The sequence below is a fragment of the Balaenoptera ricei genome, chromosome 9 (genome assembly GCF_028023285.1).
Source record: "Balaenoptera ricei isolate mBalRic1 chromosome 9, mBalRic1.hap2, whole genome shotgun sequence".
NCBI classification, from domain to species: domain Eukaryota; kingdom Metazoa; phylum Chordata; class Mammalia; order Artiodactyla; family Balaenopteridae; genus Balaenoptera; species Balaenoptera ricei.
In genome coordinates, this window is record NC_082647.1 from 34,075,867 (window position 1) to 34,096,569 (window position 20,703).

At 36.4% G+C, this 20,703-nt stretch overlaps 1 protein-coding gene and 1 non-coding gene across 4 annotated transcripts in view; one reads left to right on the forward strand and one right to left on the reverse strand.

Moving 5' to 3' along the window:
- TFEC (transcription factor EC) overlaps positions 1–20,703 on the forward strand; it is a 650,324-nt gene that overhangs the window by 247,245 nt on the left and 382,376 nt on the right. The gene's annotated exons all lie outside the window — the stretch shown is intronic.
- LOC132372290 (U6 spliceosomal RNA) lies at positions 19,324–19,430 on the reverse strand. Its single transcript, XR_009505158.1, has one exon. It is a non-coding gene; the product is annotated as a U6 spliceosomal RNA (small nuclear RNA).

Genomic DNA, 20,703 nt, shown 5'->3' on the forward strand with positions numbered 1-20,703 from the left:
AATCATGATTGCTGTCTAAAACCAGAACAGATTGACTGACAGGGAGCAGTGAATCTTCAGTCAACAGGAACATTCAAACATACTTCAGAGACAGGATCTCTAAGATAAGGTTATTTCTTGAGTCAAGTCTATGAGTGTAAGCATGGTCTCTCCCTTTATGTTACTATGAAAGAATTGACCTAAACCTTTATTTAGGATGTTATGAGAAATTGACCCCAAGTGAAAATCTCCTGAGAATTAGAACACTTGTAACTCACATTTTCAAAAAGACTTGTCAAGATCAGAATGCTGGAGAAGAATGAACAACTGTAATCTGGCCTAAGCCATCCATGAATTTTCTTCTTGGTGAAATGGGTAATGCTAATTCTCAGAGGTTTAATTTGTAATCATTGTGGCTGGAGGAGAGAATTTTTCTCAAAAGAAGGCTTTTGGATTGTTCACTTTTTCCCCATTAGGCAGACTAATAGGATTAACAGTTAAATTTTTAAGAGAACACAATTTGGCAGGAGTTTAAGTCAGTCTATATTTGGGATTGGGAAGTGATTTTAGACATTGCATCAAGAGACAAATAGCTCAAGTTGCCAGGAATCTGATACCATTTTATTTGTTCTTTATGCCATGGTAAAATATGAAAATTTCTTTAGGAAAGGTAGTTTACTGTGATCTAGGTTACCCATTAAATGTCAAATAAAAAGTCAAACATTTATACAGACTGAACAAAACCATATAATTTATACAAAAGAACAGTGTATTAAGATGCTGTATTAGTTTTCTACTGCTGGCTAACAAATTGCCACAAACTCCGTGGCTTAAAGAAACACAGGGTTATTTACTATCTCACAGTTTCCATAGGTTAGGAGCTCAGGTAGCGCTTAACTGAGTCGTCTTCTCAGTGTTGCAGACGACTGCAGTGCAGGTGTTGGCTGCAGCTGGATTTTCATCTGGGTTCAGGGTCCTTTTCTAAGCTCACTGAGTGTTGGCAGAATTCAGTTCCTTAAGCCCTCAGCTCAACTAGCAAGTGGGAGGAGGATGAGACAGTTTGGGAGTGACAAAAGTGGGACAAAAGTGGTCAGCAGAACATCATGGGAAACATGTGAAAGGTGGGAAGGAGCTGGTCAAAAGGGCTGAGTGCTACAGAGAGCAGAAGCAGATACCCATAGTCACTGGGTGCAATATTTTGGAAGTTATCCATGATCTTTGAGGTGGCAATTTACAATTGTTAAGAATTAATAACCTAATGGTACCAGGAAATGAGGTTAAAAGACCGAAGAGATTCTTTCCCAGTGTCATCAAGTGTGCTAATCAATTGCAGCTCTTTTTCACAATAATACATTTGCCACCTCTGTCATCTTCAGACTAGAAGACACATGTAGTGGGTATGATATTTCTCAGGTCATAGCTCGCTTCTACAAAAATTAATTTTTCTATAAATGGAATGTATTTCTAGTGCAAATCTCCTTTCTACCTGATGGTAGGAAACTCAGTTATCTTCAAGTAAATTCAATCCATATGATGAGTTCTTTCATTTTGAGTCTTTAACTTGGTCAAAGAAGAGGTCAGTGACTTGCTCTGGGGGTTCAGGTGCACATGTGACAGCCAGGTTTTTATGTCAGGAGGGTGCATTTGGGCCCCAGCTGTTCTCTGACATGTGCCATCATGGGCTATGATGAAAATCATCTGGTTTGCTTGTGGGTCTATTTCCACTGCATTCACTGAGATGTTGCAGTCCTATGGACTCTACCATCAGATCTTTGTGGGTCTATTTCTACCCTGCTTCCCTCTGTCTTTTTTCCCCCTGTATACCAGACATATCTGGTATTAATTGTTCACTCTCAGTCCCTTCCAGCTTCCCCTAGAGAGCTCAGAAAACTCAAAGGTTCACCTGAGCTGCTGAGGGCCAGGGTGAGGTGGATAAAGATAGTGCTTTTCTATCTTAGGTCCTCACTGCCCAGACCTACCCCGTGGTCATTTCTACCTGCTGGCTACCACACATACTGGGGCAGATTGCATCTCTAAGGAGTTCTTTGCCTCTTTGGGCTTTTCCTCTTCCCTCAGATAGCCTCAAACATGTCTGGCTGGATTATCCAAAATCAACCCCCATCCCCAACCTATTGTACTCAGAGTAGGGTATCACGCCACTTCTCAGGACCTCAGAGATGTTTAAGCTGTCTTCCGTCCTCCACAGAACTCCTTCCAATTCCTTTATGTTGTTGCAGGGGTAGGGTTATGTAGCTCATCATAGTTTTTTCTTTTCAGTCGATTTTTTTTTAAGATTTTTTTAATTATTTATTTATTTATTTTATTTTATTTATTTTTGGCTGTGTTCGGTCTTAGTTGTGGAGCGCAGGCTTCTCTCTAGTTGTGGCGTGCAGGTGTTTTTCTCTTCTCTAGTTGTGGCACGCAGGCTTCAGGGCTTGTGGGCTCTGTAGTTTGCAGCATGCAGGCTCTCTAGTTGAGGCGCATGAGCTCAGTAGTTGTGGCACACGGGCTTAGCTGTCCCCGGCATGTAGGATCTTAGTTTCCTGACCAGAGATCGAACCCGGTCCCCTGCATTGTCAGGCAGATTCTTTACTACTGGACCACCAGGGAAGTCCCAGTCTATTTGTTAAATGATATAAAATGTATGTTAGACTTAATCTCCTCTAGAGATTAGTCTTTTGATTTCAAAATACTCAGATCTTCTGAATTAGAATCCTTGGCTCTCACAATGACCCTTGCTATGAGTTGCAAGAATTTATTTGGAGCTAAAGCCAAGAACTGGCCTCTGATTCTGCATGCAGCTGTGTTAGTCATGCCTCAATCCAGTGTATGCTGCTCCTTTCATGAGGCAATGGTCACAGGAAGTGTGTGTTGAGGGTTGGGGATGGGGAGTGGGTCAGGATGGTGATGCCAAGGAGTGGAGGACCTAGTATCTCAAATTCTTATCCTGTAACACATTTATGCAATATATGCAATTTAAGAAACTTCTCTTTGACTCCTCGTATGAAGAATTTTCAAAGGACTTGGGGCCTTTTAGTCTAGAGAAAATGAGCCTCTAGGAATTGTTGATCGGTGTTTCACTGAGCTGTTATTGGGTGGGGGAGCCACCAGAAAGAAGGAAGAAGGGAAATCGCATGTATTGAGTCCCTATTTTGTGTCAGTACTTTTAGGCATTTTGCTTCTGTTATTAGAGTATTCTTTACAAAAACCATATGAGGATAAGTATTATCACCCTATTTTTATAGTAGAGCAACAGAGGCTCAGGAAAAGTTAAACAGCCTGTCTTAAGAGAAGCAATAAGGCAAAGTGGTCACAAGCACAGTCTCTGGAGGCAGACTGTCTGATGTTAAACCTGGCTTTGCCACTTACCAGCTGTGTGACATTGGATAGTTTGCTTAACCTCTCTGTGCCTTGGTTTTCTTAACTGTAAATGAGGAAAATGATAATCCATACTCTTAGGGTTGTTGTGAGAATTAATGTGCTAACATATACAAAGTAGTTAGAAGAGTGCCTGGCACTCAGTAATGCTACGGGAAGGTTTTATACTACTATTATTATTTTAAATTATCCTAGCCATAAAGCTATTAAGTAACAGAGCATGAATTTAAACATAGGTCAATCTGACTGTTTTAAAGCAAACATATATTACCATATATAATGTAATACCATATAGTCATATGTGTTGTTTTATAATTTCTTCAAGAATTTCCTTCTGTAAATATTTGTTAAGCTTTTCCTATATGTTGGAACTGTACTACATAGCATTGAGGAAGCCATCTGTATACACACAATTACATGTTGAGTGCTACCGCATCAAGAAAACTGGCTTAGATGGATTGTCTCAAATTTGGAGGTTATACTTTAGGTGGGCTGACTTAATACATGGACTCCAACAGCATTCTTGGGAGAAGATCTCAGTGTTCATTTCGTCTCCCAAGAAGCTGCTACCACCAACTGGCAGAAACACACCAAACATATTTAGAAACTTGAAGAATGACCCTACATAAAAAGTCATGTGAGTACAGCCTCCACAGAGCAGGAGTTGATTTATAACCAAGTTACCTCTTACATGGTTAATGCCATAATAGCGTGGGTTGATTTATTCAAGGATGGTGCCATAGGGTCAACTATACATGCAATAAAAGTCAGATATGCAGAAGGAATCATAATTTCTAATCTTCTGTAACTGAGGTAATGTTGCCCTCAAGCCCCAGTCCTTCCCAGTAATTGGGTGGGGAGTGAAGGAAGTGAAACAGGGGATTAAAGATTGCCCATTGACATTATCTTATTTTCTTCTAGTTTAAAATAATCTTACTTAAGGTTAACACAGTCTCTTTTTTGGTAAATACTTCATCTTTCAAGGTTTATTTGTTTCTCTTTCATATGGTGGCATCTTATTTCAAGGGGAAGCCTCTGTGTCTTTAGGTCATAAAGGAAAGAGCTTTTAGTCCATGCACTGTCCCCTGGGTTAAAAAATCTCATTTCCAAATCATCAAAATAGGGAAGATAATGCAACTAAGTTAATTTCTAAATTTGCATATTCATAAGAGCTTTGAAAAATGTTAGTACATTGATCTGACACTCGAGATTTCAGATTGTGGCTGCTACTTCATTTACAGAGCCCTAAGATATAAGAACAACAAAAACTCCCCTGGTTTTTTAACAGTACTGGCTGTGGCCTTAAGATCACTTTTATATTTTCAAGTTCACATCTCATTATTTTACACATATTATTAAATCTAAATACTTTTGCTTGATACCCAAACTGCTTTTGGAATAGCAAAGAAAGCTGTTTAAATTATCTTGTGACCTATGAAAAAATGTCAATCCAAGTCTCATAGCAGCCTTTTGCTGATTTGGGGCATTGCTTGGGATAATTTAATGTGAAACACAATAGAATGAGTAGATTTTTTTTGTCTCTGCTTTTTTTTTTTTAAATAAATTTATTTATTTAATTTATTTATTTTTGGTTGCTTTGGGCCTTCGTTGCTGTGAGTGGGCTTTCTCTAGTTGCGGCAAGCAAGGGCTACTCTTCGTTGAGGTGCGCGGGCTTCTCATTTCAGTGGCTTCTCTTGTTACGGAGCACGGTCTCTAGGCACGCGGGCTTCAGTAGTTGTGGCTCACGGGCTCTAAAGTGCAGGCTCAGTAGTTGTGGCACACGGGCTTAGTCGCTCCATGGCATGTGGGATCTTCCTGGACCAGGGATCGAACCCGTGTCCCCTGCATTGGCAGGTGGATTCTTAACCACTGTGCCACCAGGGAAGTCCCTCAGTCTCTGCTTTTAAATTTGAGTAAATGAATGCCCCAAATAATGAGACATTCCATTTATAAATGATCTAGTCTTATAGTGAGCATTGGAGGAAGGCATCAACTCATAGCACCCTAGAAGAAAATTTAGAAAATATTGTTGAATTTACTTAGTTTTCTGCAAGAGCTAAAATTTTTCTCCATGAGTTCTTTTCAGTAAGAAAAAAAAATATTCTTTTGTCGTAGCATTTTCCTTTTTACTTTATATTGAAGGTGAAATGCACACCATCCAGGTTTTTCTCAAATGCTTTAACTGTTTAAATAATCTATTGAGAAATATTTTTCCTTCCTCTCTGAATTTAAAGTGTTTTCTTTGTAAATTAGAATAATTGCAAGTGTCCTTTTGTGAAGAACAGGGTTAATGTAGCCGATATGAGACTTCTATCCTTAGAAAGCCCTGCTTGCAGAGTTGGCCTTTGGTTGATGTCTGATCATTCGAATTTCAGGAGTTGATAAGGTGGTTCACCGTGCCTAGACTGCAATACAGTGTGGTTATGCTGAAATCCTGCTTTCATTCTGGGGGTCTGGAATTTTGGTACATGCTAAGTAGAGGGTGCCTACACGAGCAGCCCCCAGTAAAAACCTTGGATGCGGAGTCTCTAGTGATCTCCCTTCGGTAGAAACAGCACACACATGTTGCTGTATTTTCTCTTCAGGAAAGAACATGCTCTGTGTGACCTCTCATAGGAGGAGGAGAGCACAAGTCTGCACACAGATTCCCCTAGAATGCCTGTGCCTCTTCCCCTTATGATTAAGTCTTAGCTGTGAATACAACTGTATGCTGAATCCTGTGAGTCTTTTTAGAGTCTCTAAACATGGAGTGGTCTTGGGCATCCCAGCACACCTTTGCAATATTTTACATTTTTTAAAGAAACAACAAACTGTAAAAAAATTAAAAATGAAAATGTGCTGTAACTGCTGATTTATAGGTTTTTCGTCACAGAGATTGATCAAATTTTATCTCATCATTCTCACAAGCAAATAGGTCAAACTTTATTTCTTTTTCCAGTGTTACAGTAGTAGCATTTCACAGTCCCTAAAATATGATAGGACATCAGAGATATCTGGTTTCAGTAGAAATACTGAATAAAGAAAATGAAAATTTTGAAAAGAAACTCTGTTGTGTGAATGGTATAAATTTTAATCCAAATAAGGTTAAGAGTGGCCCTTTATAACTATTCAGCCCAGAGCGGGGAAAAATGTAGCTGGGCTGGTAAATGTGTAACAGCTGGCAAGCCTCTGTTGCCAGCTCTTATTTTAGATTACTCAGAGTCCTGGTTCTATGAAGTGTAACTCTGAATCCCAAAGAACCTTCAGAGGAGATTTTTGAAACTTCATTTCCTTTTTATTTTCTTGGGCTCATTAAGTTAGTAAAAGCAAAAGAAAGTGTGACTTAAAAGAAGGTATGTATGGTGATGAATAACAAGTTAGAAAAGCAGAGAGCTGTAGCTCTTGGTGCAATGAGTGTTAAGCTGATGCCTTAACGTTGCCAGTTAAACTATTGTGAAAACTTGCCATTGACTAATTGCATGCTGGCTTATTTGGAAGAGAAAGTCTGATAGCCAATTAAATAAATCTGAAATGGTTGTGTTCCCTGAGCTATCTCAAAGTACCTATTTATAAATATGCTGGGGCTTGGAAATACATTTTTAAAATGTTAGCAACAGATTTCAAAATCCTATGAATTTTATTATTATTTCATTGAAGGAAACTGTATTACAGATTTTGCTGTACTAGAAAATAGAAATTAAAAATAAAAACTCAGTTTGCATAATGCAAAGGGATGTCTCTAGTTGCGGACTGCTTGCTTTCCCAGACTTCATCCTCCTGTCTCTATTCCACCCCATATTAGTATTAATTATTAAGTTATCAAAGGACTGGAATGACAATGCTCAACTAACTTAACCTGACCTGAGTGTGAATGGAAACGTTATTGTCGTCTGTAGTATAAAGCATTTATACATTACTTTTTTAGTGTTTTGAAGTGTTAGGTATAACTATAAGAACCTATTTTATTGCCCTTGTTGCACAATTAATTCAATCAGTCAAAATGTGCCCACTGATAATTACCAAAAAAACCCCATATCAATAATTTCCCCATGAATGCATTGGATTCCACACATTTTTTTTCCTAACCAGTGAGAATTCTTACCTTTATTTCCATGCCTTACTACATTTAAAATTCTTTGCCTCTTCCTTGAAACATATGTCTCCCTGATCTCAACCACTTTTCTCCAGCGGTTGACAGAGGAGTATTGTAGATGTACTTGATTGAAGAGCTGTATTTTATCGAAATAACAGCTTTCTCTTGTGTACACCCTCCCAAATTTCCTGGCTACTCTGAGGAAAAGCACCATCATGCTGAACCCTTGGCCACTACTCTGATTTCTAAGTGTTAAATGATTCACCCACCATATCCAATTCTCTCCTTTCTGTTCATTTGTAGGAGAATGTACTTCATGCTTCCAGCAACTTCATGGCAACTCAGCTTCTCTCTCATTCACTGATTATATATATCTTGCTGCAAGAATTATTTCACATAAAAATATATACTCTATTTTTTCCTGCTCAGAAACTAAGAAAATCAACACCAAATAACATAGATATATATATTTCTTCCTTCTTTCCCATTTTATCATCCATAGTCTTTAGACAGGGCCTACTGCTCTAGTCCAGTGAGCCCCAATCTTCAGTCATTTGAGTAGGGCCTTCATGATTGTTGCTTTATCTGTATTCTTCCTTTATTGTTATTTACTTAATGATTTTATTTAAACCAACTCCCTAGCTGGGGTTGCCCATTTCTGTTTTAAATAAGCTCACTACCTGTTATAACCTTTGTCTGATAATATTTGTACAATTGTGGAGTTAATGTCCTCATTATAATTTTTATTTTTTAATTAATTATTTTTTATTGAAGTATAGTTGATTTATAATGTATTAGTTTCAGGTGTACAACAAAGTGATTCATATATATATATATATATATATATATATATATATATATATTCTTTTCCAGATTCTTTTCCCATATAGGTTATTACAAAATTTTGAGTATAGTTCCCTGTGCTACACATTAGGTCCTTGTTGTTTTTCTATTTTATGTATAGTAATCTGTATATGTTACTCCCAAATTCCTAATTTATCCCTCCCTCCTACCTTTCCCCTTTGGTAACCATAAGTTTGTTTTCTACGTTTGTGAGTCTGTTTCTGTTTTGTAAATAAGTTTATTTGTATCATTTTTTAAGATTCCACATATAAGTGATATCATATGATATTTGTCTTTGACTTACTTCACTTACTGTGATAATCTCTAGGTCCACCCATTTTGCTGCAAATGGGATTATTTCATTCTTTTTTATGGCTGAGTAATATTCCATTGTGTGTGTTGTGTGAGTGTGTGTGTGTGTGTGTGTGTGTGTGTGTACCACATCTTCTTTATTCATTCATCTGTTGATGGACATTTAGGTTGTTTCCATGTCTTGGTTATTGTAAAGAGTGCTGCAAGGAACATTGGGGTGAATGTATCTTTTTGAATTATGGTTTTCTCTGGATATATGCCCAGGAATGGGATTGCTGGATAATATGGTAGCTCTATTTTTAGTTTTTTAAGGAATCTTCATACTGTTCTTTATAGTGGCTGTATCAATTTATATTCCCACCACCAGTGTAAGAGAGTTCCCTTTTTTCCACACCCTCTCCAGCATTTATTATTTGTAGACTTTTTGATGATGGCCATTCTGAGTGGTGTGAGGTGATACCTCATTACAGTTTTGATTTGCATTTCTCTAATAATTAGTGATGCTGAGCATCTTTTCATGTGCCTTTTGGCCATCTGTATGTCTTCTCTGGAGAAATGTCTGTTTAGATCTTCTGCACATTTTTTGATTGGGTTGTTTGTTTTTTTGATATTGAGCTGTATGAGCTGTCTGTGTATTTTTGAGATTAATCCCTTGTCAGTTGCATCATTTGCAATATTTTCTCCCATTCAGTAGGTTGTCTTTTCATTTTGTTTATGGTTTCCTTTGCTGTGCAAAAAGCTTTTAAGTTTAATTGGGTCCCATTTGTTTATTTTTGTTTTTATTTCCATTACTCTAGGAGACAGATCCAAAGGATAGTGCTGTGATTTATGTTAAAGAGTGTCCTACCTATGTTTTCCTCTTGGAGTTTTATAGTGTCCAGTCTTACATTCAGGTTTTTAAATTTTCTAATATACATTGAATTAAATGTAAAACTATCTTATACAGCTCTAGTCACACTGGAATTTATTGAATCTTGTATTTAAATTACCCATTTATAATTTTGAGTCTTCCAATGTTTTTTTCCCCTATTTGAGCTCTTCTTTCCCATCTCCCCAAAACAGGTGCTCACTCATGACCCTTCATACCTACACAATCTGGCTTAAGTCAACTCCTCTGACCCTACTCTACTGATCTTTCAGCTTTTTTCCTTCTGTACTTCATGCTTGCATACTATAATATTCTAAATTTCACTTATTTTTATTTTCCAGTAGTTTAAAGGTTTTACATAAGTATTTGTGGATTTTCTCCCCCATCCCTCACTCCTTATATTCTTTCTCAAAAGTCTTAGCTTCCAGAGGACAGAGATGATTATTGTTCAGTTCTGTGATATCTCTCCCCTACCTAATACAAGGATCTGTACCCCCATAGACTTCTAATGATACTAATAAGCTAATAGCTGTATAATGGATGTATGGACAAGGCCACAATGTTTGATCTTTATGTTTTTACAGCTTTTGTTGGGGAAATAGAATCATTTCTATGGTATACAAATTAGGACTCCTTGATTTTTTTCAGGCCAGAGTAACAGCATATATAAAAAGTTTATAGGTAAGGGAAAACATGGAGTGTTGGGGACATGGGAAGAAGCTCAGAGTATCTGGAGCACAGAATGTGAGAGCAAGTGGGGAAAGGTATCATTGGGGAGGTAAGCAGGGACCATGTCAGATAGGGCCTCAGAATTTGCACTAAAGAGTCTGGATTTGGTCCTAAGAGTCAGTGATGAGCAATTGAAAGGTGACGTGTTGTATAGGAGATGGATAGAGGTGGCCCCAAAGAAGAGCCAGAACTAAAAACTGATAGGGCCTTCATTGTCCTGAGCCCTGAGAAGGCATCTAGGCTGTAACACAAAGGAACAAGCACATCCAACTCCTTTAGTAAGAAACTGAAAGAAAAGATTATTAGACAATGAAACTGAGAACGTTGAGGTCAATCCTCTCATCTCAGTCTAGTCAGGAACCTCAGATAATCAGGGAGATAATCTTTATTGGAAAGTTTTTCATATTTGGAAGTTATATTATATGCCAAAATATCTCAGAGAAAGCACTAGTATTACAAAAAATTATTAAATTTTATTGTTGCAATGGTGTGCAAGTCATTTAATAGTGAATATGATATCAAAGAGCAAGTGCTATGAGTATCTATACAGAAGCTGAATTATTAAGAAAGAAAACAGAAAGGTTATCTACAGAAGATGACTGCAGATAGACTGGTTAAAAAAATAGTCCCAAAGCTGGGATAATGTTTCACAGAAACTCTTTATTTGGAAAGCTTATGGCAAGTCTGTGGAGGCACTCCTGATGAACTGATAATTTATATAAAGAATTAACACTATTATTGTTGTTGTAAAAGCCTTACCACATAAGTTAGTTTTTTGAACTACATACATTTGCATATAATTTTTATTAATCAGATATGTAAAAACAGGATAAGTTAGACACCCTTTTAAGCTCTTTCCTAGACCTAGGGTTTTATCATATTTAAAAAAATAATTACTGTTACCACTATGGAACAGGGATAACATAGAGAGATAACACTACTAGCACATTATACTAAAGAAGAAAAAAAGGCAAAGCAGAGGGAGGGAGGAGAATGGGACTAGAGGTGCTGCTTTACTTGCTTCCTATCCTTGGTCATGGGCTATCTCACACTGAGAATGCAAAGGCTGAAGCCAAGGACAAAGGAAGCCTTCCTCCACCAGCAGGAGCAAGGCTGAGGACAACTGTGACCTTTCTGACCACGGAATCAAAACGGTGTCTCTGCTACATCTATCTTGTGCCAGAAAAATTTTAACCCTGCTTTCTAATAGCCAAGGGTAACACTGTTTTGTTCATAGTTTTACAATATCTCACTTAGTATTAGGTTTTGAAATAATCACATTCAGAAATAGTTGAATCTGTTCAAAATACTAATTAATGTTTTATTGAATGAAAGCTTAAAAAAGCAAATCACCTTTCCAAAGGAAAGCACAAAGTCATCAAACTAGTCACACTTTATACTTTGTTTTACCTGGAATTTTCCAGTAAAGACTTCTGGGCATAGAGTAGGTACCCAATAAATACAACGGAATAGAACAGTTTTAAGGGAATAATCGAAACCCATAATTCAGAAATCTACTTTATATCTTGTTCATAAATTTCTTCATATGATATATTTTTAATGTCACATACAAATTTTAAAAGAAATTTCTATTGCTTGCCAACTTCAGAAGACATCAAGTCCAAACTTTGCAAAATGCATAAAAATAAATAATTCAACTATATTAAATAATATTAAAAGTTATTTACATGATGTGGTCTTGAATTCAGACTAATGAGGGCATAATGCCTCCTTGCAGTGCCTTCTTCTGACATCTCAGGGTGCCAAGTTGTTAATTCTGTGTGTGGTTATTTATTGAATATCTGTATCCCCTATTAGATAGTCCCCTTTGTGAAGACTAAAAGGTGCATCCCTGGTGTCTAGAATTCTTAATAAATATTTAGTAAATGAATGAAAAAAGGGAAAGGGAAGGCAAGGGAAGAGGACTAACATTCCTTGATGATGTACTATATGCCAAAGCCCATCACGCTCTGAACATGATTAAGCTTTTAAACTAAAAATGAAAAAAAGAGGTTAAAAAGTAGTAATTTGAATATATTTGTTCTTACAATGAAATAAGAAAAGACTGTAATAAAATAAGGCCAATAAAGAGAGTAAAGAAATAATTCTTATTTCACTATTGGTTTAAATTTGTATAATTGTATGCATTTATAGATTGTAATCATCACATTTTCTAGTTTCTGTATTTGATGCTTTGCTCTCTTAGGGCCTTGCTGACCCTGGAGGGACTGTCCCTCCCAGGGCTAACTAATTCCTAGAGATAGCAAACAACTCATCTAGGAGTGTGCCTTTTACATGCAAACTGACCAATTCAGAGCCCATATACCAACCATCTCCTTTAAAGTGCTGTCACACTCTGGGCCACTATCCATCTGCCCTGATCACTTCAGGGCTAGGTACCAGACTACTAGGGACAGTCCCTACATCCCAGAGCCCACTGAAATTATTCAAACTAGCCAGCCCTGAGGCTGCTTACCCTGCCTTGCTTGTTCCTTCCTGTGGAAACCACAATAAAGGCTCTTGCCCCCATTTTCTCCTTGTTCCTTCTTTCTGAGTGACCCTGGTGCTTCCCCATGTGGCCCTACATGGTGTGGCATGTCCCCTCCTCTTGGGACCTGTGATTATAACAAACTATCGTTTCAGTGGCAATTACTGTCTCCTGATCTATTGGCATGACATACTAAACAATAACAAAACCTACATTTTAAAACATAGTTTCATTGTAAAAATTCTCTTCATTATAAATATTAAAAGAGAAACAATGATCAGATCACAGTATATAATATATAATATCTGTTAATTAGAACTTCTGCCTTATGAGTTAATTGAAGTTTTCTAAATTATTACACTGAGAAAACCCTCTTATTATGGTATTTCATTTAATAAGATCATTACACAGAAGCTTTTCAATAATTTGGTTTTTTAGGAAGTTTTATCCTTCCAACTAATACAATTTACTGACAAGTTAAACAAATGTAGATTAATTTTATAGGAATAAAGATTTTGAAAAGAGACTAAAATTCTAATGATAGATACAAAGAGTATTTTATTCTGTTACTGTATTTTTGTAAGAAATAATAATATTTTGTTCCAAATCCAATTTGGAGTGCATTCAGAGGGGGAGACTTGATGAAACACCAAATAGGTTGTATTATCCATGTCCACAATCCCTTATTCACAATTCAAAGATCTAAAACATTTTGAAAACCGAAACATATTTCATACGTTTGTGGCAAAGTCATTTGGTGGCAAAACCTGTTCTGAATTAATGAGGTTATTTGTATCTTTACTTACTCTTCTTGAAGGTATATATTCATACTTATGCTACAGAAATATTAATGTGTTTTTTGGGGGGGTGATGAACCAGACCATGGTGGGAATATTAAATATGTGCCATTTACATGCTGTCATATTCTGAAATTTATTTAAAATTCTGAATTTTGAATACAGCTATCCACAAGAGTTTCAGATGAGGGTTTGTGGGCCTAATTCAGTGTGTATTTGTGTTCATGTTGCTTGCATGTTTGTTTTTTTTTTAAACATCCTTATTGGAGTATAATTGCTTTACAATGGTGTGTTAGTTTCTGCTTTATAACAAAGTGAATCAGCTATACATATACATATATCCCCATATCTCCTCCCTCTTGCGTCTCCCTCCCACCCTCCCTATCCCACCCCTCTAGGTGGTCACAAAGCACCAAGCTGATCTCCCTGTGCTATGCAGCTGCTTCCCACTAGCTGCTTGCATGTTTTGGTCATGCAGACATGAACTGTTTCCCCTTCTTTGTTTAATATTTAATTTTACTAAGTATTGTGACTCCTGTATTAATTTTTCTTTAATTAACTTGAAAGAATGCAATAAAGTTACTGGACCAACATTTTAAGACAAATCTTGGTGGTTCCCTGTGTAGGGGGCACTGAAGGTACAAAGATAACTAAGACCCAGTTACTGCACTCCAGTGAGGACAGATATGAAATAAATAATAGTGACACAGTGTGACAAATGCTGTTAAAGTGGTGTTCAATGTGCTTTTGGTTCAGAGAGAAGGGAACTACTACTTGCCTGGGGGAATTTGGTAAGGCTGCAGGGAAGAGGAGATTTGGCGGAAGGAAAGAAAGGAAAGGCAGTTCATCAGATAATGAAATGGGAAAGAGTTACTCAATCCCAGTACTATTGGATCTCAAAACAAATGGGAACTATTAATATGATCCCTTAAATAACTTGACATACTGTAACTCTTGCTAAAGTTTAAACTCTTCTCATTAGTATTGTTCTGTCAGCAGTGAGAGACATTGTTAAGCTTTTCGGCATCAATAGAAGTTCTTAAAGAAAAGCAGCCCGGGTTTTGATATGTCATTGCATTGAAGCAGAATATAATGCTATTTGCAGGATTTATAATAATAAAATGCCAGTGCAGTTTGGATTATCTTCAAGGAGCCATCCTCAACCAAATGCCATATATCCCTGTCCCACAAGGCAGTTCCTTGGACGGGAATGACTGTGAGACACTTGAGTGCATTTTACTCATCCATAAAAGTCATATTAGTAAGGTAAATATAGGAGCCACTTCATTCCTCATAAATGTAACCATCTGCCTGCAGTGGTGTGGTATTTAAAGCTCAGGTTAGGCTTGACAGTGCTGAAGTTCAGCCTGGTATTTTCAAATGCTCAACTCCAAGAAGTGCCAACAGCAAAGATAGGATGATCTGTTGGATCTCTTTCAAGGGAGGAAGATGACAATGTGGTTTTAAGCAGTGGTGTAAAGGGAAAAGTTTATAGGCAAAACTAAACTAAAATAAAAATTTAAAAAATCCCCACTCCCATTTCCATCTGCTAAGTTATTTTGGGGGAAAACTTTAACATTATTATTAACGGTGTCACTAATTTTGCAGCTGGAGCCCCTTTTCACTTTGCATCATGGTTGACACAAATCACAGATAATCACTGTACAATAAGTCATTTGAAAAATACATAGAGGCAATGAGCCAAGAAAGATATTTAGCATTTAATCAAAGGTGACCTAGTGTTTTTCACCTACCACCTATAAAATGAAACATTCAATTTAATCACGAAGCAGTGTTAATTCAGAGGAAAAATGTTGATCCTTGCAACAAGCAGGTGGTTTGGAATAGATTAAAATAAAAAATACTGAACCAAGAGTTTAGGGGCCTGGTTTCCGGTTGGAATTCTGAAACTTCATAACTGATTCCCTTAGGTAATGTATGCAAGTCCTGGGAATTTCAGATTATGCAAATGTAAAATCTACAAGGTTAGATTATATGGATTCTAAGGTCTCTTTCAACTTTAAATCTTATACTGTAGGCTATGACCATGTATGGATCTGATAGTGTTGATACTTGGCTTTTAAGGTGGGTTATTTTGCCTCACAGCTTCATTCTTTATGCAATTGTTAATAAAGTAATACTAGCTAATCTTTCATAAATGATGTCAGTTAAAACAGCTGACATACATAATCATCTCAATTCTTTAAAGTTTTTGCAAAGTGAATGCCTAGCTTTCTGTCAGACTCAATGTGTTACCCGAGGATAATTAGAGAATACATTATGCATAAAAAGAAACTATTTATCTGATAAAAAAACCTGTAAAGCCCATACATATTATACCTTATTTGAGAAACCATTATAGCAGTAAAAAAAATCTTTGATAGCAGTCCATTTGTCATCTAGCCTAGGCCCCTTAGCAAACTCTCATGAGATCAATCCTGTGATAAATGAAGAGGCACTGAAATCTGTGTCAAAGTCTGACACATCATGCAAAACATTACTCACAAAGAACAGGTAAATCAAAAGACTGGCAACGCTACATCCCAGGTATATCTTTTCCAGCTTTAAAAAATAGATCCCATTGCTTTATTGTTAATTCATGCTCTTAAACACAGCTGCCTATCCCCCAAAACTTCAGCCGTCATATTTTTTTCCAGTTCTTAAATGATACGTATTATGCGCTTGAAACTATTTTAAGTGCATTACATATATTTATTCATTTAATTATCACACCAACTTCTGAGTTGGTACTATTAGTACCTTCATTTTACATGAGGGAACTCAGAACAGAGATGTTTAAGTAACTTGTACTGGTCACATAGCTAGAAAGTTGTTGAGCTGGGATTTAAGGCTAGGACTTGAAGGGAAATGCTGTAAACTTAACTAGTATGCTCCACTGCAGTGATGAAGAGCTGCTCAGATATATTTCTGTCTGGTTTTCACGGTCTCATGTATAAATGTAGAACTGTTGTAGGTTGCCTACACATACGATATCTTTTGCAGCAGATTATTTTGGGTTGGTAATTTTAAAAATAAAAATTGTAGCAGAATGGAAACAAGGAATTTCTTTAACTCTAAAGTCCTTAAGTCCTATAATATGGTTTTGTTAAATGTGTTACTGATCAAGTGCAACATGAGGTAAAAGAAGCACTGGTTTTCTAGTCACTCTAAAGACACTGTCTCCAATAATAAATAGCAAAATTGTATATTCATGATCTTGTATCACTGTATGAACTTCAACACATTTTTTAATGTTTTTGAATATTGGTACACTTCAGGGACATACTTTAAAAAGTAGATATGACTAAGTGTATAATAATTCTAATGGGATATGACAAGACTTTCAATCTTTTATAAGTGTTGTTTGATTAGATTGTGGAAAAATTATTTATCATAATTTTTTAATCCATTTGTTAATCTGAGCAGAAATCTCTTTTAGGATCAATGGGTTAGATCCTTAGAGGTGTGTACCTCAAAAAGTTGTTGGTTGACGGTAAGCAAGTCACATAGTTTAAAAACTCAATTTTTACCCAAGTTTGTTGAAAAAGGTCATGTTGATAAGTATTTCGTGGGAAAGAATGATGGGCGTATTATCACTAGAAGGAAGTACCATAAATTTCACGGAAATATATTTTCAGGTGGCTATTTGACATAGTTTAAAAAACTGGAAAATTGATTAAAACACAGTATCAATATAAACATTTGTTTTGTAGCCCAAGTTTCAGTGTGAACTTCTGGGGGAATGTCTTAAGATGTGGATGTGTTGTAATAGTTTGTGGAAATGGATTGGTATGATGATTGTTAGGTAATTTTCCAAGTGAAGTTCCCCTGCTCTCTCTGTTTATACAATATTTCTAATGTAATAGGCAAGTTGAATCACAGTAGTGCGTTGTTAGTAGGAATGATTCCTTGCTTGTAAGAAACATAAAATATTATAAATATGTGGATATGGAAAAATAGTGATTTGAGTTCTTATGATGTAATATCCCAAACCACAGCTGAACACTCCATTTTTTTTTTTTTTTTTTTACAAACTCAATCACTACCAGACTTTGCTGATAATCCCACTCTGAAGGGCAGACTTGTGAACTTCCAATGCCTAGAGCTGCACATCACTATTTTTTTTTGAATGTTTCTCACGTATTTTGCAAAGTCTAACTTTTGGGTTGTACTATTAACTCAATTTCACAAAACATAATACTTATCTTTGGTAAAAACCAACAGCAGTCATATTATTTCCTCAACTCTTAGCCTCCTGGCATGTCTGAGTTGTGAAAATAAAGTATTCTACTTTTAAATGAAAATATCTGTTTCATACTTTATTGATAATTTTATATGCCACCCAATATAATGCCAAGTTGGATTTTTAAAGTTAGAATTATTAGTAATACTACCATGCTACTACTATTAATGATAACGAGGAAAATCACTACTATGTAGTAGCATATTTTTAAAATGTAGTATTTTGGCTTAGGCTTTACTTAGGATATACATTAATATACTCAATGTTTAGCATTAAAGCTTCCTAGTCTTAAAGGCACTTACCTGTTTTAGGCCTCTTTGTTGATCCAAGTTAAAAAACCAATATTTTTCCTTTTATGCATATGATAGCTACAAATTAACAAAACTTCCAAGCTCAGAAACAAAAAGCCAATTATATTCAAAGATGGGAAATGCTTGGCAGGCATCCCACCTCTTTTCCTCCCATGCTCATGACAGACATTAATCATTGATCATGGCCAGAGGCAGCCTCTGACCTCTCCTCAAAATAGTGCACTAGGAGCCACAATCAGTCAGTCAGGGATGGTTAAGGGAGCAGACTTATCTATCACGAACAGATAAATAAAGATAGAGTGTGACACATTATCCATAATTCTCTCCTATCTGTATCTATAAACCAATATGGATCCATTATATATAAACTGAGTGAAGGAAATGAGCCATTAGTTTGTAAGAAAGCAAATGGAGAGACACGATCACGCAAAAGTTATTGTAATTTTTCTATGTCCTTTTGGACCTACAGAGAAAGCATGTCCCTATATGAAGCTATCAGTTTTGGAAAGGGAAGTTAGCAAGGATTTTAGCCTCAAGAATTCCTTCCACAGGAAATGTGGCATTGCAAACTTAAGGGCTGGGCTACTCAGAGGAAATCTGCTGCTGTGTTTCCATATGTCAGGGAAGCAAACCTTCTTTGGAAGAGCCATACCCAGGCTGGCTAAGAATAGAAATGGACTGTGTGGCAGTGAAACTGAAAATAGTTTCCTCTTGTCCTTATTTATTCAGTTTTAGGGGGGGCCTTCCCTTTATAAATTATACATTTTTTAAAACATCTTTATTGGAGTATAATTGCTTTACAATGGTGTGTTAGTTTCTGCTTTATAACAAAGTGAATCAGTTATACATATACATATATCTCCATATCTCCTCCCTCTTGTGTCTCCCTCCCACCCTCCCTATCCCACCCCTCTAGGTGGTCACAAAACACTGAGCTGATCTCCCTGTGCTATGTGGCTGCTTCCCACTAGCTATCTATTTTACATTTGGTAGTGTATATATGTCCATACCACTCTCTCACTTCGTCCCAGCTTACCCTTCCCACTCCCCGTGTCCTCAAGTCCATTCTCTACGTCTGTGTCTTTATTCCTGTCCTGCCCCTAGGTTCTTCAGAACCTTTTTTTTTAGATTCCATATATATGTGTAAGCATACGGTATTTGTTTTTCTCTTTCTGACTTACTTCACTCTGTATGACAGACTCTAGGTCCATCCACCTCACTACAAATAACTCAGTTTCCTTTCCTTTTATGGCTGAGTAATATTCCATTGTATATATGTGCCACATCTTCTTTATCCATTCATAAAGATACGGAACGCTTCACGAGTTTGCGTGTCATCCTTGCACAGGGACCATGCTAATCTTCTCTGTATCATTCCAATTTTAGTATATGTGCTGCTGAAGTGAGCACAAATTATACATTCTTGATTGTAAGTTTTAATGGTGACCTATTTACAAGCATTAGAAATTGAAAACAGCTATTAAATTTGAAAATCTTTTTGTGTATGTTGGGGAAGAGTAGGATAAGCCTACTAGGAAAAGAATGTATTATTTGATCTGTACCAAAAAATCCCAAATAAGCAAGCAAACCATAATTTCAAAGTATTAAATCTGTAAGTTTAACAAATAAGTGTTACATGCTTTCTTACTGGGGTCCCAGTAATACTCCCAGTATGCCTAACATGACATAAACTCACTGTCTTAGCTTGGGCTGTCATGAAAAAAATACTATAGACTCAGTGGCTTAAACAACAGTGGTTTATTTTCTCACAGTTCTGAAGGCTGGAAGTCTGAGATCAGGGTGCCAGCATGATTGGGTTCTGTGAGAGCAGTCTTCCTGGCTTGTAGATGGCCACCTTCTTGCTGTGTCCTCATATGTCCTTTCCTTGGTACATGCACTGGGAAGAGGTCTCTCTCTCTCTCTCTCTCTCTCTTCCTATTCTTATAAGACCACTAATCCTATTATGAGGGCCCCACCCTCATGACCTTATTTAACCCTAATTACACTCTTAACACCCCATCTTCAAATACCATCACATTGGTTGTTAAAGCTTCAACATATGAATTGTGGAGGGTGAGCACAGACATTCAGTCTATAACACTCTCAAAGGATTACTTTGATTGGTTGATCTTAAAAAACATGTGTTTCAAGTTTTACTAACTCCCAACAACTAATTTGAGAAATATATAAAGTTTTCTACCAAGAAAATTGGAGGATGATAAAAAAACTGTTAGAATTTTAAGAGAGTACTTTAAGAGTATAGTAAGGTGATCAGATATAAAAGTCAATATACAAAAATCAATAACTTTCTTAATATTAGCAATACTCAATTAGAAAACGTAATGATAAAAGGGATCTCATTCATAATAGCAACAAAATCCATTTTATACTTAGAAATAAATAGGAAATGTGCAAGATTTTTATGAAAACGGTGTTTAAAAATCTACATAAATAAAATGTTATTCCATATTTCTCAGTGGGAAAACTCAACATTGTGAAGATGTTGATGAGCTGGTTCTCAAGCACGTATGAAAGAAAGAACAGCAATGCTGAGCAAGTTACATTTTTAAAAAAGAGAATCATGGGATTTGAACTACTACTCATAAGAAGAACATAATATTAGGCAATTTAAACAGTGCATTTTGGCATAGGAATAAACAAACACATTGGTAGAAAAAAATAG